General features: G+C 34.1%; 1 long non-coding RNA gene across 1 annotated transcript; it reads left to right on the top strand.

Moving 5' to 3' along the window:
- The first annotated feature begins 7836 nt into the window (after nt 1-7836).
- Nucleotides 7837-11603, top strand: LOC125856547 (uncharacterized). Its single transcript, XR_007445531.1, has 3 exons — nt 7837-8012; nt 8152-8215; nt 11412-11603. It is a non-coding gene; the product is annotated as an uncharacterized LOC125856547 (long non-coding RNA).
- Nucleotides 11604-12436: the final 833 nt, after the last annotated feature.

The following is a 12436-nucleotide window of genomic DNA, read 5'->3' as shown; positions in this document are numbered from 1 at the left end:
TGAATTATTTTGTTATTCGCTTCTTATATTTATTTAAATTTCAAATTAAATAATTTTAATGGTCGACGTAAAACTTTGAATTGCTAATCTCTAATCTATCTTTATGAATGCATGGCATAAGGGAACTTGTTTTATCCACTTTAAATCTCAAATATATTAAAGAGTAATCTATGGAGCAAATTGAATTTAGTCTCATGTATGCCTGCAACATTGTGGTTTGAGAGACTAGAAACATGGCTACACTTAATTTCTTACTTATAAGTGTAGCCATTAATAGGTATTTTTACTTATATAATTTTATAAAAAGGTGTAGATATTTTACTTATAACGTAGATCAAATTAAATGACAACATAGTTTAATGTACGGACAAAATAAAAGAAGCCATATAAAAGCAGACAGTCACATGTTAGGTAGAGTATAGGTTCATCTATACGCACTAAAAAATTATTAAAGGAACTTCTTTAAAAAAAAAATCTAAAAATGGCCAAAGGTTTTATTATTAAAACCAAAAATGGTCATAAATGTCCTTAAATTATAGTATAAAATTAAACAAAAATATTGTGCATCAATATTTTGATTCGAAAATACTCCTGATGTCAATATTTTGACCTAAAAAAGCTCCTATTATTACTTTTGGGTTAAAAAATGCCCGTTCCCTAATTAACATAGCATTTTTTTTTCTTTTTAAACACATTTTCCTAATAAAATATTGCTCTTAAAAGAACTTTTTTTTCTTTTAAAATCCCTTTTACTAATATAAATTGGAAACTAATTTTTTCTATTCTTAGAATTACCTCATATACTTTTTAAACTGATATTATAGGTTTAAATCGAGTAGACAAGTGGCGATTATCCATGTCCCGTATAACACCCTGTACATTTCAACATTATACGACTAAGTTAATATTGATGAAAGTATTTAAACTCGAGAAGTAAGGTGGTTATTAAGCTTAAATTTTAGAGTTGAGTGTTAAGTTTTAATTAAAAGATTAGAATTTGGAAAATGAGATAAAATAAGTGAGGTGCTTGCTCGACTAAATTAAGCTAGCAGGTGACAAGTAGGTGCATCACCTACTTAGACTTTTTGACCAACTTAATAAGAGTAAGTAGCTACATCACCTGCCATAGCTAAATAGATTTAATAAGAAGAAGTAGTTGAATCACCTAGTTTGACATTTGAGCAGCTTAAAAATGGCCAAGTAGGTGGATCACATACTTGGCAATTTGTGGACAAAAATGAAGAAGATAGAGGCGGTGGAGTGCCAGCAATTATAGGGTCATATTTGGCTCATTTATGTCGTAGTTCTTGCATAGAAAAAAAATGAATTTATCTCCAGCACTCTTTCTTTCCCTCAATGATTATCACAACCACCTCAAAAATACTCCATGGGTACTTGAAGAAACTCTCCTAATTTCCAACCAAGGTAAGTAGAAATCATATGGTTTAGCTTGATTGTCCCATGAGATTTCATGTTTTTCATGTTTAAATATGGTGCAGACCTTTCCCTAAGTTGTCTGCTCATGTTTCTTTGTAATTAAGAGAGTTTCTCTTCTTATTTTGTTCAAGTGTAAAGGGTGATTAAAACTCTTGAAGGAGTACAAGTTAAGAGAATAATTTTCCATAATTTGAGGTAAGGTTACTGCCCCATTTTGTCTCACTATAGATATCATATTGGGTGAGATTTCTCTACGTGTTTTACTACAAATTCATGAAAAAATGATCGGGAGCAGTGAGTCAAAGTTTTATTGATTATTTTAGAAAGGTTTGGGGTTGTCTATACGTGGTGAAGTTTGGAGAAGTATTGGGTGGATGATTGGGTTTATTAGTGCTAAAAGGCATGATTTTCTTCCTATATATGGTAGTGAGAGTGTTGTTTGTAAGTATGAGGCCGTTTGGTGTTGAAACACCATTAATGAATTGTAGAGCTTTATGCCCGCTAGGTGTTCGACATAATGTCGTAGTGGTCCATTACTTGACCTATTGACCTGATTGTGATGTAATCGATATATTTTGTAGATTATCATTTGTAATATTGGCTAGCCTTAAGAGAAAGTCATGTGAAATGTTTTAGGGAAGAAATGAAGATACACCATTTGAATTATAGGTTGCGTGGGTGTGTTGCCCCTTAGGTGTGTATTTACTGTTTTGGATGTTGTAAATCCCAGGTAGTGTCAGATGACCTCAAGGGAAGGTCATAAATGGTGTAAACATGGTGATAAAGGAATTAGTGAAATGAACACCCATTAGTAGAGGGGTTTTGAGCTTGCTGCCCGACTACAGTTTTGGTAAGTCGAAGTGACCCAACCTTGTTTATTAGTTGTCATACTAGCTCTATTACTTGCCATTAATGCAAAGTAACACCTCAAAGTAAAGGTTGATTCATGGTACCACATAGTATTGGTCGGGAGACAAGATATGTAAGGCTATTTGATATATATCATATCTTTTGGCATGAAGTCCTATATTCTGTGTACCAACAAATTGAGATCTCTAAGTGATCCTCATGGTAAAAGATACAATGTGAGGGTGTAGAATCTCCAATGTAGCTAATGGTCTTTCTTATACAGTCCAAGTTCTCAAAATATGTCAGACTGCTTCTATATGTGTTCATTATCCAATATTGGTGAGTTTATTCTTCAAAGTACTAGTTGACAAAGGTACTTTAAACATAAGTTCCATCAATTATCCACCAAGGCAAATGAAGTTCATTGAGTCAATATCCTACATTATACAAGTTACATGTTTTTATATGTTAGATGCATATTATGTCCATTGTTCATTTTATGTCCCCTTACGTGGAATGTACAACCCTTATTTGGGTTCTGTCACGGGCTTCATTAGTTTGGATGTTTATGCACTCTTTCATTTGATATCGTGTACTAAGTGTTTAGCTATCATATCATCTTATATAGTCCTTGCCTCTACATTTGAGAAGTTACAGTCTCTACTAAGTGCTAAGTTATCGTATGCCCCCATGCGAAATGTCCAAACGTGTTTTAAATGAAGCATTGTGTAAAAAGAATTATTTTCTCAACTTCTATACATCTTAATGAATCATTTACTACTTGTAAGGATTATGCCACACATCTTCGTGGATCACCTGTATATGTTCTTTGTGCCCAAATGAAGTTCACGAGTCATATAAGTTTCTAAGTAGCACAACAAAGTTACATTTTCTTCCTATATTATTGTTTTCTGCCTCAATTAATTTATCCACATGTCCATATCACTAGTATATAGTCCTAAATCTCAAAAGAGTCATGAACATCAAAAGAACAATTTTAAAGATTAAAAAGACAAGGTAAAGTGAATCTATATAATTATGGGTGGCAGTTCAAAGGTTAAAATACCTAGCATGGGCCGATCCGAATTCTTGGGCTTAAGGGTGGCAACTCAAGGGTGGTAATACCTAGCATGGACCGATCCCAATCTATATAATTATGGGTGGCAGCTCAGGGGTTAAAATACCTAGCATGAGTCGATCCCAATCTATATTATTATAAGTGGCAGCCCAGGGGCTAAAATCCTAGCATGGGTCGATCCCGATTTGTATATTTATGAGGATCGGATTCCAGGTGTTAAAATGCCTAGCATGGGTCATCCTCTCCTACCACTGATCAGCTGGTCATTGTGTCACATGCCACAAAGTCTATAAAGAAAAGATGAGTAAACTTAAAGCCAAGAATGTAATGTACATAATTCCCCAAGTATAACCAAAGAATGTAATGTACATGATTTCACAAGTATAAGCAAAGGTGAATGTAATGTACATAATTCCTCAAGTATAAGCAGAGAATGTGAGGTATGTGATTCTACAAGTATAATCAAAGGTTGTCTCTTATCCTTATCTATATACAATAATTGTGCATTTGTACCTGATTTCAGTTGAGCTCTTATTTTACATATGGTTACCTTATGCCTCGCATATTCAGTACATTTTTTTGTACTGACGTCCCTTATGGGGGATGTTGTTTTTATGCCACAGGTACAGGTACTCAAGCTAATAAAATAGCTCAATATAAGCATGCAATACTCAACTACCTTTGGTGAGCTCCAGGTTGCTTCAAGGCTTTGCCGAGTCTCTAGTATATTTTTGAGATTATATATTAGTTAAGGGGTATGATGGGGTCCTGTTCCATTATAAGCTAAGTGTCTATCTTTTAGAGGCTTTGTAGACCAATGTCAAAGTAAAGCGTAATTATATCTTGTTTTCGAGCAATTAAGGCCTCAACGACCAAACAAGTATATCTATTTTGGGCCTATCTATATTGGTATTTTATCAGGGTAATTTACGTATACTCATCAAAGATTTATAACTTCATTTGTTGCATGTATGATAAGCAAGAGTTATATGTTGGTTCTCTCGGGCCGTTAGGGCATTGAGTGCCTATCTGTCTCAATGGGACTTGGGGTGTGACAAAAGTGGTATCAGAGTCGGTCATCCTAGGGTGTCTACAAAGCCGTGTCTAGTAGAGCCTTACTTATGAATGTGTTGCGCGCCACATTTATAATTAGGGGGTTGCTTAGACATTTAGGAAATGTGATCTTGTTTTATATTCTAGATCATGTGATTGAGTTAAGTCAAATAGTATATTCCTAGTACTATGATCTATGGCATCAAGATTACACCTACTACGGTTAAGGTCAAAGGTGGTCAAGGGCTAGTATATCCTGAGAGGCAATCTTCAGTGGAACATTTCATGTTATCAAAATTTAGAGAAAGGCTTTTAGAGGTTTCTACGTTACTTATACCTACAGTTGTAATAGTACCACTTGTATCATCTTGCTTTTTATGAGCGTGATATAGCATGGTCACTAAATGGTTACGTAGTCATAGAGATGGGCTGCATCATTTCCTAATATAGAATTTTAAAAGAATGTGATTGGTTCTTGAGTCTGTAATCTCCTCAAATATGACTCCTATGGTTATAGGATCTAGTCCTATGAAGTACATTCAGTATTTTGTCAGTAATATACACAGAATTTTTAGGATTATGTATGTGTTAAAAATAGAAGTGGTTGAGCTAGATTTGTATTAGTTAAAATGTGGCATTATCACAGTTCGATAAGGCATATAACAATTCTATTTGCAAGAGATACTCTTAGTGGGCCGACAGATCCCATATTTTTATTTATCATCTTGTGTATGTCAGGCTTGAATTTTAAAATATGCATATAACATGTTAAATTAAATGACTCATTGGGTTGTTGAAAAAAACTTAAAGGATAAGTATTTTCATTGTTTTGTATTAAAGTATATGTGCACCATCATTATTATGTGTTGGTCATATAGGAACACATGATTAAGGATTTAGGTTGAAAATATTGAGGGGTTAGCCATAAGTTATGATTTATTAGGATATTCAGAGTACATGAAGGCATAGATTAATAACCAGCAAGAGAATAATTGGTTATATATGAAATAAAGGAGAAAAATATTTGAATACTATAGAATAGTAAAGTTCTTGGGTAGTATAAGAAGGCAACATATGTGATTATTAGAAGAAACATTGGCATAGATTGTGCCCTTATTACAGAGGATGTTTATTAAGTATTGACGTAAGAAAGAAATATCGATTCTTTATTTTAACCAGTTGCAATGGCATACCTTCTCTGAAAAACTTTTCATTTTTTTTATTAGACAGAAGTCATTTTTTATTGACATTGAATTTTGGTGTTTAGTATTAATACCTACAACAACAGAGAGTGCGACCGAAAGGTAACTTCTGTAGAAGATAAATTTCACCTTGTGTGATTCCCTTAAATACACTTGAATTATTTGTATGAAAGAAAGATGGTTTCTTACATTACATTATTAACAACTTAGAAAGGAGCGAGTTTTGATGCTAGGAATACTGTGTCAGCACTAGAAGATGGCATGGAAACAATTGCATATGCTTTATGATGAGCAAAGAAACACAAGTAGAACTACACCATCAATGAGTTAGAACTAGCAATAGTGTCCTTGCACTTAAGATTTGATAGAATCTTTTTATATGATGTCTCTTTGTTTGCAAAGGCTCTAGTTGCTTATATGGTTGTACATGTTACATGTCTTATATCTTATTATGGATTATTTTCCCATTTGTTACATTATTATTATTTTGGATTACTTGCATGTAGGTGTTATTTGCTTCATAAAGCTCTCGCTTTTGTTATATATTTTATATGACCTTGTTCTAGTTCACCATTACGTGCTACAAATCATTTGTTCATATTTTATTAGCATCATATATTGATGTTTCAGATGTTATCGACATTATAAATTACTAGTTCATGAATCACATGTACTATAAGTCACTTATCTACATATTATATGCTTCATAGACCATATATATGTCACATGGCTCATCGCCTACTTGTTTACTATACCCGGGTAGTTTATTTGTCCATGTAGATGGATAGCAAAACATGGTTCCCTTTCAAGATGCGAAGAACAATAGATAGAGTATTGCATTGGGGGCAATCGTGTGTTTTTACAAAGTACATCTATTACAGGCTTCATGAGATTTGGGCAGAAAGGAAGTTGTGCTCTTGATGTGTTAGGCCTTAACATACAGAGAACTGACCAAAAAACATAAGGTAGAGCTACTTCAAGAGTTATATCTCGTACACCTAGTATTTCACAGTCTATGAAGTGTTAACATTTAGTGGACCCATAACTTATCGTAGTATTGAAGTCATAGAGCACTTGTCACTAGAGAAAGCTCTAATATATTATAAATTTCAAAGTTAAGAATTCAGTCTCCGTTAAAGTGTTGTGTAGGAGTCAAAGAGATTAAAAGGGCCACTTGAGAATTGAAGAACTCTACAGAGTTCAAGAATCCATATTATTCCAAAATTTTCATGAGAATTTTGACATCATTTATATTCTTTTCCTGATTATAAGGTTCACATGCATCTATTCACTTGTTAATAGGATCAACTAATTACTTGTTAACATCAGTCCATTTGATATTTTAGCCATGCGTCATAAGTTCAAATGTGTAGTTCATACTTGGGATTGCATATTCAAAAAAGTTGCACATCAAGCTAGTGTATAAGTAAAAAGATATAAAGGCAAGTCATACCATATAGAATTATTTCACCTGAAAGTATGTCGCAGGGAGGAACCTTACTTTTTATTTTTGACTATTTAATATGCTTCAGTTATTTAAATGTCGTGCAAGGCTTATTCATTTACAAAGGAAATTTTGAAAACTTTTCTACACTGTTTTCCTCCCCTTTAACTTGGATTTGTTGTACTTGAGCTGAGGGTCTTTCGGAAACAGCCTCTCTACCTCCACGAGGTAGTGACAAGGTCTGCGTACACTCTACCTTCCCCAGACCCCACGTAGTGGGATTTCACTGGGTATGTTGTTGTTGTTGTTGTTTTCTACAAATATGCTAGAGTCGACATTATTTTGAGCTACACCACTCATTCAAGAACGAAAGATCCAAAGGGGATGATGTAACACTCTGTACATTTCAACGTGTATACGACTAAGTTAATACTGATGAGAGTATTTAAACTTGAGAAGTAAGGTGGTTATTAAACTTAAATTTTAGAGTTGAGTGTTAAGTTTAAATTAAAAGATTAGAATTTGGAAAATGAGATCAAATAAGTGAGGTATTTGCTTGACTAAATTAAGCAAGTAGTTGACAAGTAGGTGCATCACCTACTTAGACTTTTTGACCAACTTAATAAGAGTAAGTAGTTGCATCACCTGCCATAGCTAAATAGATTTAATAAAAAGAAGTAGTTGCATCACCTAGTTTGACATTTGAGCAGCTTAAAAATGGCCAAGTAGGTGGATCACCTACTTGACAATTTATGGACAAAAATGAAGAAGATGGAGGCGGTGGAGTGCCAGCAATTATAGGGTCATATTTGGCTCATTTATGTCTTAATTCTTGCATAGAAAAAAATGAATTTATCTCCAGCACTCTCTCTTTCCCTCAATGATTATCACAACCACCTCAAAAATACTCCATGGGTTCTTGAAGAAACCCTCTTAATTTCCATTCAAGGTAAGTAGAAACCTTATGGTTTAGCTTGATTGTCCCATCAGATTTCATGTTTTTCATGTTTAAATATGGTGCAGAACTTTCCCTAAGTTGTCTGCTCGTGTATGTTATTAAGAGAGTTTCTCTTCTTATTTTGTTCTAGTGTGAAGGGTGATTAAAACTCTTGAAGGAGTACAAGTTAAGAGAACAATTTTCCATAATTTGAGGTAAGGTTACTGCCCCATTTTGTCTCACTATAGATATCAGATTGGGTGAGATTTCTCTACGTATCTTACTACAAATTCATGAAACAATGATCGGAAGCAGTGATTCAAAGTTTTATTGATTATTTTAGAAAGGTTTGGGGTTGTCTATACGTGGTGAAGTTTGGAGAAATACTAGGTGGATGGTTGGGTTTTTTAGTGGTAAAAGGCATGGTTTTATTCCTAAATATGGTAGTGAGAGTGTTGTTTGTAAGTATGAGGTTGTTGGGTGTTGAAACACCATTTATGAATTGTAGAGCTTTATGTTTGCTAGGTGTTCGACAGAATGTCATAGTGGTGCATTACTTGACCTATTGACCCGATTGTGATGTAATCAATATATTTTGTAGATTATCATTTGTAATATTGGCTAGCCTTAAGAGAAAGTCATGTGAAATATTTTAGGGAAGAAATAAAGACATACCATTTGAATTGTGGGTTGTGTGGGCGTGCTGCCCCTTAGGTGTGTATTTACTATTTTGGATGTTGTAAATCCAGGTAGTGTCGGATGACCTCAAGGGAAGTTCATGAATGGTGTAAACATGGTGATAAAGGAATTAGTGAAAAGAACACCCATTAGTAGAAGGGTTTTTAGCTTGCTGCCAAACTACAGTTTTGATAAATCGAAGTGATCCAACCTTGTTTATTAGTTGTTAATATTAGCTCTATTCTTGCCATTAATGCAGAGTAACGCCTCAAAGAAAAGGTTGATTCATGGTACCACATAGTATTGGTCGGGAGACAAGATATGTAAGGCTATTTGATATATATCATATCTTTTGGCATGAAGTCCTATATTCTGTGTACCAACAAATTGAGATCTCTAAGTGATCCTCATGGTAAAAGATACAATGTGAGGTTGTAGAATCTCCAATGTAGCTAATGATCTTCCTTATACAGTCCAAGTTCTTAAAATATGTCAGACTGCTTCTATATGTGTTCATTATCCAATATTGGTGTGTTTATTCTTCAAAGTACTAGTTGACAAAGGTACTTTAAACATAAGTTCCATCAATTATCCACCAAGGCAAATGAAGTTCATTGAGTCAATATCCTACTTTATACATGTTACATGTTTTTATATGTTAGATGCATATTATGTCCATTGTTCATTTTATGTCCCCTTACGTGGAATGTACAACCCTTATTTGGGTTCTGTCACGGGCTTCATTAGTTTGGATGTTTGTGCACTCTTTCATTTGATATCGTGTACTAAGCGTTTAGCTATCATATCATCTTATATAGTCCTTGCCTCTACATTTGAGAAGTTACAGTCTCTACTAAGTGCTAAGTTATCGTATGCCCCCATGCGAAATGTCCAAGCATGTTTTAAATGAAGCATCTTGTAAGAAGAATTACTTTCTCAACTTCTATACATCTTAATGAATCATTTACTACTTGTAAGGACTATGCCACACACGTTTATGGATCACCTGTATATGTTCTTTGTGCCCAAATGAAATTCACGAGTCATATAAGTTCCTAAGTAGCACGACCAAGTTACATTTTCTTCCTATATTATTGTTTTCTGCCTCAATTAATTTGTCCACATCTTAGTATATAGTCCTAAATCTCAAAAGAGTCATGAACATCAAAAGAACAATCTCAAAGATTAAAAAGACAAGGTAAAGTAAATTTATATAATTATGGGTGGCAACTCAGGAGTTAAAATACCTAGCATGGGCCGATCCGAATTCTTGGGCTTAAGGGTGGCAACTCAAGGGTGGTAATACCTAGCATGGACCGATCCCAATCTATATAATTATGGGTGGAAGCTCAGGGGTTAAAATACCTAGCATGAGTCGATCCCAATCTATATTATTATAAGTGGCAGCCCAGGAGCTAAAAGCCTAGCATGGGTCGATCCCGATTTGTATATTTATGAGGAGCGCATCCCAGGTGTTAAAATGCCTAGCATGGGTCATCCTCTCCTACCACTGATCAGCTGGTCATTGTGTCACATGCTACAAAGTCTATAAAGGAAAGATGAGTAAACTTAAAGCCAAGAATGTAATGTACATAATTACCCAAGTATAACCAAAGAATGTAATGTACATGATTTCACAAGTATAAGCAAAGGTGAATGTAATGTACATAATTCCTCAAGTATAAGCAGAGAATGTAAGGTATGTGATTCTACAAGTATAATCAAAGGTTGTCTCTTATCCTTATCTATATACAATAATTGTGCATTTGTACCTGATTTCAGTTGAGCTCTTATTTTACATATGGTTACCTTATGCCTCGCATATTCAGTACATTTTTTTGTACTGACGTCCCTTCTGGGGGATGTTGTTTTTATGCCACAGGTACAGGTACTCAAGCTAATAAAATAGCTCAATATAAGCATGCGATACTCAACTACCTTTGGTGAGCTCCAGGTTGCTTCAAGGTTTTTGCGAGTCTCTAGTACTTTTTTAAGATTATATATTAGTTAAGGGGTATGACGGGGTCCTGTCCCGTTATAAGCTAAGTGTATATCTTTTAGAGGGTTTGTAGACCAATGTCAAAGTGAAGCGTGGTTATATCTTGTTTTCTAGTAATTAAGGCATCAATGACCAATCAAGTATATTTATTTTGGGCCTATCTATGTTGGTATTTTATCAGGATATTTTACGTATACTCATCAAAGATTTATAACTTCATTTGTTGCATGTATGATAAACAAGAGTTATATGTTGATTCTCTCAGGCCTTTAGGGCATCTGGTGCCTGTCCATCTCAATGGGATTTGGGGTGTGACATCCCGTAAACTATGTGTCAACATAAGATTGTCTAGATAGACATTAGCTAGTGGATCCGCTAAGCTAGAAGTTCATGGTCTTACCTTGGCAAGTTGGACACCCATTTTCGTTGTGGGAGACAATGGATTCCATGTTAACAGCTCACATGGTCTTACATGTCGGTTAAAGGTAATTCTCCCACATTAATGAATCAAGGTTACTTCTAAGTATCTCACATGAGTTTTAAGACGATTTCTACTTGCATTGACCATGTTTTATGACTATATTTTCTAACTATTTCATATCATGTTTTAATTTGGTTATTGCATACTATGAAAATGTCCCTTTATCATGATGTTTATGCTTCATGCATGACTATCTTACTTGGTACATATTTGTACTAACGCATACTCTTGCCTAAATTTTTCCCAAATGTAGGGACTGACCATACAGATTTGCACTTCCGTGGCTAGGGATCTCATATAGAAACTTGAAGATTGGTGAGTCCTCATGTTTCGAGAACCGAGTTTGGTTTCCCTTTTGTCTTTACTTTCAGTTTTGGATCATGATGTACGGGCTACGCCCCGATCATTTCTTATGTACTAGATGGCTTTGAGACAATGTTTAGACTTCCGCTTTTCTCTATAAAACTTTTATATGTTGAAACTATCTTATAAATATCTTTATTCTATTATCTTGATGATGAATGCTAAGTGGCTTGTATGGGGTATCTCGGGGTCTTATACTCCATGTTATGCATAGGGGCTACCTAGGGTCGTGACAATAACCCTCCACGAGCTGTACAAATGCCCATAAAGGGCAAGATTCCTGAATTCTGAGAGCTTGGTTCAACGTACAACGGTACAAGTATATATTTTTTTAAATACTTTGTAACTTGAAAATCAATCAATATATTTATTATATAAAATAAAGAAAGATTTTTGAAGTTTATCCCAAAGTCGAAAAGAAAAATTAAGTTTGTTTCAAAGTCAATTATTTTTGGACCTCTAAAGTTTGAAGCCTTGTAAATAGAAGGAAAAATTACTTGGATGGATATCTTTTAATAAATAATTACTGATTTTAGCTATATTTTATATCTATTACTATTTATAGCAATAGATAGCAATACTATGTTAAATTTGTAATATGTATTAAAAGTGAATTATGTATGCAATATATATGTATTATAATTATTTTCTTAAATATATTATGCTTGTTTGGTAAGAAATTGACACATTGTAATTATAATGGATGCATTAGGTGTGTGTATTAGTAGTACCTTGTTTGGTATACTTTTTCTTGACATGTATAACTAATGCAAGTATTAGTTATACACTCTTTTGTGTATTTAAGGGTCGTTTGGTAGAAAAATAAATAATGCAGAGATTAGTAACGCAGGGATTAGTAATGCAGGGATTAGTAGTGCTGGGATTAGTAATGCAAGGTATATTTTTTATCAAGTA

This window comes from Solanum stenotomum, chromosome 2 (genome assembly GCF_019186545.1).
Source record: "Solanum stenotomum isolate F172 chromosome 2, ASM1918654v1, whole genome shotgun sequence".
Taxonomy (NCBI): Eukaryota; Viridiplantae; Streptophyta; class Magnoliopsida; order Solanales; family Solanaceae; genus Solanum; species Solanum stenotomum.
This window is presented reverse-complemented; position numbering and strand designations above follow the sequence as displayed.